The sequence below is a fragment of the Protopterus annectens genome, chromosome 12.part0 (assembly GCF_019279795.1).
Source record: "Protopterus annectens isolate FY-2018-M chromosome 12.part0, PAN1.0, whole genome shotgun sequence".
NCBI lineage: Eukaryota > Metazoa > Chordata > Ceratodontiformes > Protopteridae > Protopterus > Protopterus annectens.
Window position 1 is genome coordinate 133,420,340 of NC_056746.1, and position 14,287 is coordinate 133,434,626.

Genomic DNA, 14,287 nt, shown 5'->3' on the forward strand with positions numbered 1-14,287 from the left:
GGTGGAGGCTGGGCACCAGGGTGAGGCTGCTCCACCAGGTTGGCCAGCAAGTCCTTAATCTGGTGAAGGTGGTGGTCAAAACCATGCTAGGCCATCCTGCGCACCAAAACTGGCAGCTCAGCCTGGGTGACAACTCCCCCTCCACCACCACTCCCAGATGGAGGGCCCATCCCCATCCCATAAGGTGGTACTACCCAACACCACAGGTAGTTCAGGGGAAGCAGAGGGGCACCACTGGTCTGTGTCACAGCTGGAGGAAGCAAAGTAGGTGGATCAACCGGAACCGACCTACCTTGATGTGCTATGGTAAATGGGGTAAAGCAATAAGTTAAGGTTAGTAATAATCAAAACATTGTTAGTATTACAGAATGGGACATCATATTTATTAATCCAAATCTATATCAGTGTATATTATGTGTAACATAGCATTAAGTAACATAACAGTCAGTATGTTAGTAGTTAGTGACTCTGTAGCTCAGCCTGTAAAATGCATTGAAAAAATAACTTTTTGGCTTTGCTGGAAAAGCTCACCCAGACTATGCCACAGCTTCCTCTGAGGGAAAGGTTAGTTTGCTTTTGATTTCTTGTATTTTGTATTACTGTATTGCTTTTTTCTATTTTGTATACTGTGATTTGTTTTCTTTTCACTGTGTTTTTCTTCTATTCTGCTTTTAATTGCATATTAAAACCTGAAAAGAGACCACAGTTGTGTCTCTTGTGAGTCAGACATAAATTAGAACAGGTCAGTTAAGGAGTCACACAGAAGGTAGAAGAGGTGAGTTAAGGTTAATCATCTGAGAACTGAGGAGGTGGAGATAGGAACTAATGCTTATATTTAAGGGGTAAAATAAAACATTTCAAAACTTCACTGGAAAAGCTATCCCAGACTGTGCCACAGCTTCCTGTGAGGGAAAGGTTATTTTGATTTTGATTTCTTGTACTTTGTATTACTTTATTGCTTTTTTCTATTTTGAATACTGTGATTTGTTTTCTTTACACTGTGTTTTTCTTGTATTCTGCTTTTAATTGCATATTAAAACTTGAAAAGAGACCACAGCTGTGTCTCTTATGAGTCAGACAGTATTTTTCCACCTTCCCACCCTGTTACTGTTGGTGTTCTTAAACACCACTGTCTTTCTAGTTGCCTAACCTTTATGTTAATTTGACCATACATCTCATTCCCTCCCTCTTTCACTGGCTGTTATGAGTAAGCACAAAACTATGATTTTCTGAAATCACTCTCCTTCAACTATTTAAATTTATTGGCCATCCTACTGTATTCCCTAGTACCATGATACAAAGGTGCCCCCCCCCTTTCAATATATCTTGTTCATAGGTTCATAGGTTCATGCTAGGCTATCTGCCCTACGGCATTTATAAGCCTAGCCAGAGTGTGTTTGGCTTTCGCCAACCCTTGGAATGAGTTTACTGTGCCCTTTTTAAGGTTAGTTTACTGTGCCTCTGTCTAGCAGTGACACAGAAGTGACCCCCGGGGTAAACCTACGATCTCCCATCCACTCGTCAAGATTCCTGTTGAAGAGAGTCAGTGAGGGGCTCTGCCTAACATGGACTGGGATTCTATTCCAGAGTGAGGGGAGCCTCTGGGTTATAAATCTGTCCCTCCAGCATGTCCTGTTTATTTCTGTACTGAGGTTCAATTCTCTTGATCGCGTAGCTCTAAGGGATTTGAATTTTCTGACATGGAGCATGTCCATTAATTCCGGGTTGGACATGGCTTTGCACGTCAGGTATAGATTGCCTCTGAGTAGGCGGTATGCAACTGAGTAGAGCTGGAATTTCTTTAGCCGAGCAGCATATGGCATCTGTTTGAGTCCCTTGATCCTCTTTGTGAGGTACTTTTGAGGTCTTTCTAGTTGCTGCAGGTGTCGGGTAAGGTACATCCCAAATGGGGCATTGTACTCAATTATGGGCCTGATGAGGGAAGAGTAGAGGGGCACAATGACCTCCCTTGATCTAGATATGAATCCTTTCATGATAAGGTGGGCTATATTTTTATTTATTTTTTTATTTTACATTTGTTGACCGGGATAGTCAGACTGGATGCATGTCCATTTTCAGCGGAGGCCCGGGGAGAAATGCTCCAAGGGTAAGCAGATACAGCATTACATAATACCAGCATTACATATTACAAACAGATTATTTACAGAGATTACATAAGTAAGCAAGTTAAACAAGTTCCACAGGTTAAAGTTAGCCCTGAGCACAAGTCAGGATTAAATTAAATTACACAGTAAACTGGTTAACAGATTTTTACACATTCGAGTTAGCCAGGCTTGATACATTGACATAGCCAGTTAAGTGACAAATGTTGTTTGAGTCTAGTTTTAAATTGACCTAAGGTGGAAAGTAAGGTAATATCAGCTGGTGAGTTCCAGGATCTACTTACAGAGTTTGCAAAGAGAGAATCACCGGCTGTGTTATTAATTTTGCTAGTCTGAATTAGTAGTTTGTTAGAGGATCGAAGCGGTCTAGGATTGTTATAGGGGGGTGATAATATTTTTAAGTGCAGGAGTATTGTCTGGATTATAGAGGATTTTATAGGCCATAATCAGTTGGTTATACAGGATTAGGCTAGGTAGTTCAAGCCAACCAAGCTGATTTAGATTGATGCAATGATGTGTCCTAAAAGGCAGCCCAGTGGCAAACCTGGCAATGTGGTTGTAGCAAATTGAGAGTTTGTTAAGGACAGTCTTGTTCAAATTCAAGAGTAGAGGGGATGCATACAGAAGGGTTGAAAGAAGGTGAGAGCGAGCTATGGCAATTTTAGCTGGAGGGGTTAGGAAGGCTTTTATTCTGTAAAGTGACCCTAGTTTTTTATTGATGGTTTTGATAGTTTGGTTAACATGTAGGTCAAATTTGAGATTACTGTCTATGATGACACCTAATAGTTTTGTAGATGGGTCAGGGGAGATTATTGTGCCATCATTTGATTTTATGGTAAAGGTGAAAGTGGTAGACCTACGTGTTGGTGAAAATAACAGCATTTTAGTTTTTTTGGGATTTAGGATCAGACGATGTTCAGAAAACCAGTTTTCTATTGTATTAAAGGTGGTCTGGGTAGCTGACCATAACTCTACTGGAGATGTGGCTGAGCAAATCAGAGTAGAGTCATCAGCATATTGGATACAGCTGACTTTTGGGATGACAGTATAAAGGTCGTTAATGAAGATGGATAACAGCAAGGGCCCTAGTATAGAGCCTTGTGGTACTCTGAGGGTGTTAGGTAGAAGGTTAGAGAGTTTGTTCTGCCAGAGGACAGCCTGCTGCCGACCATTCAGGTAGGATTGAAACCATTAGAGGGCTCCAGTATCTAGACAGAATGTTTGCAGGGTGTAGATTAAAAGTTGGTGATCAACCATATCGAATGCCTTGGAAAGATCCAAAAAGAGGGCTTAGGATATATAATTATTGTTGCGATTATGGTTTATGGTGTTAGTAAAGGCTAGGAGGGCTGAAGTAGTGCTGTGATGAGGACGGAAGCCATGCTGAGTGTCTGCCATAAGGCGATTTTGGATTAGGTGGTGCATGAATTGTCTATGAATAAATTTTTCCATAATCTTTGCAAGTGGAGAGAGTATAGCTATTGGTCTATAATTGGAGAATTCAGTAGAGCTGCCTCCTTTGTGAAGTGGGATTACATAGGATATTTTCCAGATGGTGGGAATTTTAGCTTCTACTATGGTTCGATTGATTAGTATTGAGACGGGGTAAGCAATATCATCAGCTGATTTTTGTAGGTACTCGGCAGGGAGTTGATCAGCAGAAAGTGTAGTGGGTTTTAATTTTTTGATCAAGGTACGGATAAGTGAAGTGGCGACTGGTTGGAAGCTGAACGCAAGTAGGTTTCTAGGGGTGCTACTTTCAGGACCAGGGGAGCTAGGAGGTAGTTGGCTAGCTAGGGCTTGAATTGTCTCAGTAAAGAATTGGTTAAAACTATCAGAAACATCTTCAGGGGTTTTCTCAATAGTAGCAGCAGGGATTGGGGTTGAAGTTTGTCCAGGATGTAGTAGATTATTTAAACCTGCCCAAAACTTCTGAGGGTTATTTTGATTTACTGTCTGTAAATTACAGTAGTATTGTTTTTTGTCTTGTAAAATTGATTTTTTGGTTTTGTTCCTGGATTGCCTGTATTTAATGTGATCTTGGGGGTCTTTAGAAGAACGCCATAAAGCCCATGCTTTGTTTCTAAGGGTTATTTAAAATGTCTTTATATAGAATGTCTTTCTAACCACTTTGGCAATGTGATTGTCAAAGGAGAGGTTACTATCAACTTGGGTCCCTAGGTCCCTAATTACTTCTTGCTTACTTAATGGATTACCACCTATTTGGTAATTTGTGGGCACTTTGTTTTTACCAAAGGGTATGACTATACACTTTTTGGTGTTTAGTTTAAGGCCATGGCTCTGGCACCAGTTATCCGTTTCTATGAGACCCTTTTGGAGGATGCTTGTGTCAGCTGGAGAGTCATTTATGGTGCCCAGTTTGCAGTCATCCGTGAACTTGGTCATCCACAGTCCTCCCATGTTAACCTGTACCTCAGAAAAATATAAACCGAATAAGAGAAGTCCCAGGACTGAGCCCTGTGGGATGCCACTTGTGACTGGTTTAGAGTCTGACATGGCTCCAGCAATTCTGACCATGTGGGTTCTGTCCTTGAGCCAGTTTGCAACCCGTCTTATGACATAGGGGTTTATATTCAAGCTGGAGAGCTTGTCTATGATGCCCAAGTGGGGTATTGTGTCGAAGGCTTTTGCGAGGTCTAGGCAGGCTGTGTGAGCTACCTTACCCTCATCAATGGCCTTGGTGACTGTTTCAAAGAATTCGACCAGGTTCAAGGGGCAGGATATGCCCTTAACAAAGCAGGTCCCCAATGTCTTTTATGAGTTCCATAATGATCCTCCCCATAGCTTTGCAGACCAGGCTAGTCAAGCTTATGAGGCAGTAGTTTCCAAGGTCCGTAGAAGCACCTCCTTTGTGGAGTGGGACCACTGTTGCTGTACGCCATGCTTTAGGTACATATCCTGTAGTAAGGCTGAGATTGAACAGCAGCCTTATGTGTGGGTTCAGCTCTTCTTGGAGTTCATGTAGCATGCAGCTCGGAACACCATCTGGTCCCATTGATGCTGTGTTTTTTGCTTTGGAGAGGGCGGCTCTCACCTGGGCATCTGAGATGTCAGAGAGGCAACACTCTGCTAGGATAGATATTTGTCCCTTTGGGGGGAGGGGGGGAGTTTGCACTGAACCTGTCTGCCAGGATGTTGGCACTGTCTGTGGGTTCAGTGTATTTTTTGTCATTTTGGACTAACTCTGAGCATATCTGGGAGTTGCCACCCAGGTTTTTAACATAACTACAGAAAACCTTATGATTATCTTTAGTGTCTTCTGCAATTTTTCTCTCAAAGCTGGCCTTGGATGATTTTATGAGTGATCGTAGTTTTTTGCTAGTACTGATCAGAGATGCCTTCCCTTTTAGGGATTTTGCTCTATCATGTAGTAGCTTCCTCCTTCTGTTGTATAGTTTATTTATGGCTGGGATCCACCAGGCAGGATACCTGCCTTTGGGGGAATGGGTCTTGGTTTTATTTGGGATTGCATGATGCATTCCTGAAGGTGTCCATAGAATGCGTTTATAAAGGATTCAGCAGATTGGGCTGTAGTTTCCACTGGCCCAGGGGCCTTGAAGGATTCCACTTTGGTTTTAAGAAGTGTGAAGTCGGCTTTTGAGAAGTTCTTCACTGTGGTCTTCTGTGCTGGGGGTGGGGGTGGGATGTGGCTTTCCAGTGAGATTAATGTATGGTCCGATCTTACCAATGAGGGGTATACTTCTGGTATGGAACATTGTGTCCCCATGTTTGTGATGATCAGGTCTAGTATGTTTTCCACTCTTGTGGGAGTGGTAACTAGTTGTCCCATAGAATTTGAGTTTATGAATTCTAGGAATCTTTGGGCTAGGTTGTTGGGGCTTGAGTAATGCTCCCAGTCTATGTTTGGGTAGTTGAAGTCCCCCAATATGATGGTGTTTTGAGAGACCTTCATATTCTCCAGTGTCTTCAGGAAGGCCGAGTGGGGTTCCTGAGTTTGAGAGGGTGGTCTGTAGCATGCTACAAACTGGAAAGCAGTTTTGCCCACTGTTAGTTGCACATGGATGGTCTTTGATGCTTCTTGCAATGCCACTAACCTGGAGGTGTGGGTATCCTTGATGAAAATAGATACTCCCCCTCCTTTTGTGGTTCGGTCCAAGTTTTGGGGCCGAAAAGCATGATATAAGGTATAACTTTGTAGTGCTGGGGTGCTCTTAGGAGCCTTGAACCAGGTTTCTGTCACTGCACAGACATCGATGTTCTCCATACTGAGGAGGGCTTCGAGAGCGTGCATCTTGAGGTTTGGACTTCTGGCGTTGAGCAGCATTACCCTTAGTTTCTTTCTACTTGTGTTGTCTAAGGAGGTGGGTTTGTCTTTTGAGCCTTGCCTAAAAAAGGCACTATGGGGGTGGCAAGAGCCTTTGCCAATATCCGAAAGGCCAGGGGTGACAGGTGCAAGCCATCCCTTGTGAAGCAGCATGGCTTGTCGAGCATGTCATCCCAGGCAGACAGACACTGGATCCCCTTTGAATGACACCAATACTTAGGCCAATTGTTGAAATTGATCATTTTGTCTTTATACTGTGGCATCATTCTTGATGAGGGTAAGATGCTGCTCAAGGTCAGTGTCATACCGGCCTGGGCTACATAATCAGAGAGCTCCTCTATGTCTCTTTTCATGTAGTCAAGGGAGGTACGTCTCAAGTCATTCACACCATTTAAAAATAGTGGCTCTCTCCTTAGACAGCTAAAACTTAAGTTACTCACTTTCGTATCTAACTATTTAGTATACACTGCAGCGTTTAGGATAAACCATTTTTTCATCTTACCTTTAAACATCTATTGCAAGACCACCAGTTATTGGACAGCCCACATTCTGCCTCTCAGTAGTCATCTTGGAATTAGTGCTCCTCTTTTCTCTTGGTGAGAGAAGGCGTACAGGGACATTATTTCCTGGAGAATGCTGATCACAATAAAGCTTAATAACTGCTTTATAAGTAACAGTTTGGAATCTTTGCTTATATTCTGGTCTTGCTGACAGAATGAGTATTGTACATTGATTCCTGACTGTTTCTGGGTGGAGAGAGAGTGTCTGTGCTTAAGTTTCCTGATTGGTCTGGTTGCTATACAAGGCATCTACCAGGAAAAGGCTACAAGTCTCCAGGCCTGTGCATCATCTGGGAAAAGACTGTGAATCACTAAATAGTCTGTGACCTTCTCATCTTGGGATTGGTGCTAACATTTTGCTTTTGGTGACAGAAGAAGCAAAGGAGCATTGTATTCCAACAGAGTGAGACCAGCATTAGTAGTAGCCAGGCTGTAGCCATTCATGTGACTCCCCTCTTTTCATCATTCTTGATAAGCTAATTCTTTGTTTTCAGTAAGTACTGCTTGATTTGTTTCTAACTTCAGAATATCCCCCTAAATACTTCATCCTTAAATTTTCATGGTCTAAGTATTAGTTTCCCCTCAAGTGTTTGTCAGTAACCTGTATAGACACCTTGAGTAACATTTTCCCTATAAAAGCACAATTGAAATTTCTCCAATACTTAGTTCCACACAGGACAACTAGTTTGCAGTGACAAGCACTGTCCTCATAGTTGCAAACCTGATACTCCTGACAGAGACTGATATTCTCATTCCAACTGTCTAATCAATAAAAAAGGGTCTATTGCCATGGATATGAACTTCCCTACTGTCTCCATTACTGACTTAGTGGATATGGGCATCCTGAGGCAATGTAGAAATTGCCTCAGGTTTACTGACAACCAGTTAATTCTCAGACTGATATGGTATCCGAGACAATGTATTTACACAATGTCACTGGAGGCAAAGCTCTTACATAAAACTACTCCTAATGTCAATAGGTTTGTCAGTAGTACACATGCTGCAGACATCACGCACTATTCAAAGCAGACATATAGACCCACATATGCTGAGGCACATAATTATAACCTTCATAAACAACACAGACCTCCTAGATGAAGTACACATAACAAATACCTTCAGCAGCCCCAAATGCACTATTTAAAAGCAACATCCACATCAACACATAGGGCTACATCTAATGGAGCCTCTATCTCTAAGTCCATAAGGCAAACCACCACACAATCCAGCATTCTAGTCAGTGGAGACTCCATCATGAGGCACACTGATGATCCTCTCACCAGGCTGAGTAAGGAGAAAGTCACAGTCAGTTGCTTATTAGGGGCTAGGATCTGCCACATTATCCAGGCACTCAGGTCACTGGACAACAATTACCAGTATGACTCAGTCATAGTCCATGTGGGAGTAAACGACCTGAGACATACCTCCCTAGACTATATGAAAAGAGACATCATGGAGCTCTTGGAATATGTGTCTCAGGCTGGTATGAACCTAGCATTGAGCAGAATTTTATTTTACCTTATCCAAGGATAATGCCACAATATGAAAAAAACAGATGTTTGACTTTAATAATTGGCTTAGTTTCAGGTCTCATTCTAAGAGAGTGCAATATTTGCCAGCAAGGAAGGAGATGGTCAAAATACCATGCTGCTTTGCCAGGGATGGTCTGAACCTCTCCCCTTTAGGCTTTTGAATATTAGCTAAAACACTGTCTTCCCCATAGTGCCTTTTTCATGCAATGCCAAACTGAAAGTACTTCTGACATAGAAAATCAAAACCAAAAAAATCTAAAGGTATTACTGCTCAATGCTAGAAGTCTAAACAAAAAACTCCTCTCCCTAGAAGCTTTCTTTACCCTAGAGAATGCTGATGTCTGTGCAGTTACTGATACATGATTTAAAGCTGCAGAGAGCACACCAACAGTGCTAGGTTATAATGCCTTCCATACATTTAGGCCAACTACTTCCCAGGCAGGGACTAAAGCTGAAGGCGTCTCTATTTACATCAAAGAAAAATGTTCCTCAAGGCTGGTCAAACAGGACAATGCACTTGAGCTGCTCCATGTTCAAATCATCATAGGCAAAATCCAATACAACTTCCTTGAAAGCTATAGGTCTCCCTCTATGACCCAGGTAACCCATAACGTGTATTTAAACATATTAGAAGCACTAACCATCCAACCCAATACCATATTCATGGGTGACTTTAATTATCCCACTATTAACTGGGACTCCTATACAACATCAAACATACATGCACAGAGATTCCTGGATTCTGTAAACACAAACTCCCAGGACCGGATAGTCGATACACCAATCAGGGGTGCAACCATCCTGGATCTGATCCTCACTAATATGGGAGAGTGCTGCACACCCCCTAATATAATGCCTTCCCTCATAAGGTCAGACCACAAAATTGTCTACTTTGAAGTAAAAATAAAACCTGGACCCCAGCTAAATCTTGAATATTCAGGAAGGCTAACTTCCTGCTATTAAGTAAGAGCCTTGCAAAATTTCAACCCCCAATAAACCTTATGAACACTGTTGCCTATGCAGAACTGTTCATAGAAACACTGTACAAGCATGTTAATAGCTGCATAGAGGCAGCTGGGGTTCCTATCACATTGTCAAACTTTTAAAAGTTCGACTGTCATATGGTCAACACCATATGATCAAACTTTTAAAAGTTTGAACGTTTCAACGGAGATCCCAGTACAATGTGGCAATGGAAGTTTTCCATTGTCTTCACTGTAGTGTGATCTCAGAGTTGGTATATTAAAAGAGCAAGTGGTGTAGGGGGTGCAGGGGGCTTAAGCTTTCAGGTAGGCTTTTTCTGTTTTTTTTTAATTTGAGTTTCGAACTTTTAAGAGTTTGAACATATGGTCTCGACCATATGGTGATGGAACTTTTAAAAGTTTGATGATGTGATATAGCCCCAGGCAGCTGTACCCACCAGGAAGAAGTACAGAACTAACTCAAAAAACAAGCCACCCTGGTGGAATCACAAAATCAATAGGCTATATAACAGGATGAAGAAAATCATGGCAAAAATTAGGAGGTGCAGCACCCAGCAGGATAAAAGCACTCTCATCAAACTAAAAAAACAACTTAGAAGACAAATGAAGTCTTCCAAAGCCTCTCAGGCCAAGGACAACTACAAAGCATTATTTAACTATGTCCACAAACACAAAGGCAATACACAATTCTGTGCAGAGCTCATTGTAAATGGAGCCACCTATACTGAGCCAGAAGATATAGAAAACCTCCTGGATGATAAATTCAGTTCCAACTTTACCCCTCTCTCCCCCCTCAACCTTCCCTCAGGAAATATCATCAAATATAACTCTCCTTACTATCACTAGGGGACAGGTCGTTAATGCTCTCTCTAGACCAAGAACACTGCATCAATGGATTCAGACAATATCTCAGGATGCCTTCTAAATGGTGTGAAACATGTCCTATCAGAGCCTCTGGAATTACTGTTTAACTGTAGCCTCCAAACAGGTTTCTGCCTCATGAATGGAGAAAGGAAACAGTCATCCCTCTGCACAAAGGTAGGTCATCTACAGACCCTGAAAACTCACTAGTCTTATATGTAAAGCCATGGAAAGAATTATAATGGAGATGATCAACAGAGATATAGTAAACCTCCAGACACTGGAACCAACCCAGTTTGTTTACGTCAAGGGCAGATCATGCCTACTCAACCTGGTGGACTTCTTTGAGAAGGTCACCAAAGCAATGGATGAGGGTAAAATTGTTCACACTGCCTGCCTTGATCTGGCCAAGGCATATGACATAATACCCCACTTGGGCATTGTTGACAAACTCAAGAAGTTAGGTACAAACCCATATGTCACTTGGTGGATAGCCAACTGGCTCACAGACAGGACCCAGGAAGTCAGAATTGGGGAGTCCACCTGTACAAAGTGGCAAGTCACAAGTGGAGTCCCTCAGGGATCAGTCCTTGGACAGCTCTTTTTGGCATTTACTTCTCAGAAGTCAAGGCCAATGACAGTGGTCTCTGGCTGACTAAATTTGCAGATGATTGCAAATTAGGAGCTGTCATTAAATCTCACAAAGACACAAATGTTCTACAGGGGGGACTGACACAGACAAACAACTGGTGTCTGAGCCATGGACTAAAATTAAATGCCAAGAAATGCATAATATTATCCTTTGGGAAGTCATCCATCCCTGGTAACTATCATATTGACTACACACCCAGGGACTTAGGGACACATAGAGATAGTAAACTAGTCCTTCGCCATCATGTGTCTACAGTGGTGATGAAATAATTCTATATTGCACAACAAATAAAGAAAGGTATGGCATCCATGTCCAAGGAAGTCATTGTTCCACTGTATTCGGCATTCATCAGACCCATCATTGAGTACAATGCCCACTTTGGTATGTACCTAACCAGGCATATCCAACAACTGGAACATCCACAGAGGTTCCTCACTAAATGAATACAAGGTGTAAGTAAAATGCCCTAAGCAGACCATTTCAAGGCCCCATACCTGTATTCTGTCTCCCACAAGCTTTTGAAGGGATATTTATGCTTGGCATATAGGGCATTGTCAGACCCCACTCTGATGGACCTCCTGCATATCCACAAAATAAACAGCACCAGAATTACCCGTTCTAAAGACTTAAACCTTGCCTGTGATATAAATAGGTCCTGATGGAGAGATAAGTATGTATCCCAGAGACTATCCTGTCTATGGAACAGGCTTCCCATCCATGTGAAGCAGAGTTCCTCCCTAACCCAATTCAAGTGCAATGTGGACAGTTGTATGGGAAACCGGAAATTCATCCCTGGTTTTGCACCTATGTCTCTAATGGACACAGGTAACCTGTAAAAAGTTCATCTCCCAAACCCCTGCATGCACTTATCAAGGGTATCAGAATCTGTTAGAGATTTGGGATGCATGGCTAGGTTTAAAAAGGCCCTAGTGGTCGTTAGCCTAGTAAATACCTATGAACCTATGTATGTTAACAGCATGCCAGTAAGAATTAAACCATATGGCCAACCAAACAGTTAGTGTAACAAAATATGTTAATATTAAATCATAATAATAAATAACAATAATAAATAAATGAAGATAAGTGGTGAGGAATGAGAGAGAAACATTCCATTACTGACAATGCAGATTATATCCCTGAAAGTACTGATAATAAATATGCTGCAGGTGTGTAGTGTCAGTTTTGAGTATGGTGACTACAATTCTCCTATAGCTGATGTAGCACATACATACCTCTCAAGCTGTTAGCATGGTTCAGTATGCGCCAGACAATAACAAATGCAGGGAACAGTTTCACATAATGTGGATGTATATAACTACTAAGGTGTTCTGTAGGCAGATTTGGTAATACATTGCATTCCAGGTAATTATTTTTCTGGTAATCCTCTGACAGACAGATTAGGCAATTTTAATTACATTATGAGAAATCGTGACATTTGAGAGGTATATTTGTGTATACTACATAAACTAGACAGCCATCATGCCTTAATTGGCAGGCATGGGAATAGAACCCAGTAGCTGTGACTGCAGCAACTTAGTAGAGACATGCAAGGAATACAGCCATACTGGAAATATTTAGACAGATGTATTTAGTAAACCACAATGCTGCTTAACACTTTATTGGTATTGCTGATAAATCTCTATGAAGTCCACACTCAATATCTGCCGATAGAGTGGGCTACCTGACCCATATACCTTTATTACCTGGAATAGGAGGAACAGAGAGCATTATGTGACCGATATTGGCCTGGAGGCAGCCTTGGACCATACTATGAGTTAAACAATACAATAGCTCTAATTGCCCATTTTTTATTGTGTATACTTCTTTGCAGTGTATACTTCACTGCAGTAAATAGTTACTCCTTCTTGCTTATTACACTACAGTTAGCATAATAAATCCATATTTACCACACTCATGGCGTAACCTGGCCAGGCACCCAGCATGGGACTCAACATTGCAAATCCTCTCAGCTGCAGCTGTCGGGAGAGAAGCACACCATTACGTATAGCAATTTTGCAGACATTCAACTTGCATTTTGGTAAATCAGTTGAAAACATACTTACATATTTCACAAAGAAATGATGAAGTAACCAAGGCACAGAATGGCCTAGTTTAAACACAGTCCAAGCATGAATGAAATGTAGATAAAATCCAAGATAAATTTATTTACGTAGGTAAGCGCTTTCATGATACACATATCACTTCTTCAGACCTTCAAACAAACGCATCCTAACCAACTATATTTAAACAGTATTCAAACCAATCAAATCAAAACAATTAATACTTAAAGTAAAAACAGCCATTCTACAATATGTACAAAGTCATACTAGAAAAACGCTTCACATACAAATACATATTAAACATTGTAACATAAAATGTATTGATTAAAAACAATTGAAATATATTAGATGCATATCTCTGTCATTCATTAAAATAATTTAATTTCATTTAAACAGCCTCCTATTCTTCAAAACTGGTTTAAGGGGTATTCTATCATTAAGGCCCTTTCCTTTATTAGCTGTTAATCTAATAATCCACCTAGTTTCAGAGGTCTCTGTGTGGTTCCTTATATCACCCCCTCTCTCATTAGGAATGATTCTCTCAATAACTGAGAACATAAAGTTATGGTCATTACCCTCAGAGGACACATGTTTGGCTAACGCATTAGTGGCAACACCATTCCTAATATTTAATAATTGTTTCCTAATTCTGAATCTTAGCTATCTGTCAGTCATGCTCACATAAAATGCAGAGCATTTCTGACATACAGCCAAGTAAACCACATGGTTTGTGTTACAATTAGCTGCTACACTAAAATCATATATTTGCTCGGTGTCTGGATGTATAAATACATTCTTATGATTTATATATATATATATATATATATATATATATATATATATATATATATATTTATATATATATATATATATATATATATATATATATATATATATATATATATATATATATATATATATATACATTGATTGCATCCACCACAAGGAACCATCCCTTTTACTCCTATCATATTTTGTCTCTTATTGTTGTGTGGATAGCATAACATCCTTTTCAAAGATTTCTTGTTCTTAAATATAAAGCTTGGATTTTCCCCTGCAACTTGCTTGATTTCTGGATTTTGTGTATATTCCAGTTCTTTTTTATCACACTGGTTATTATATTCACATCGCTGATAAAATACGTAGCGAATCTAACAGATTCATTCTTATGTTGAACATAACCTGTTCTATCATTATTGGGCATTGAAAA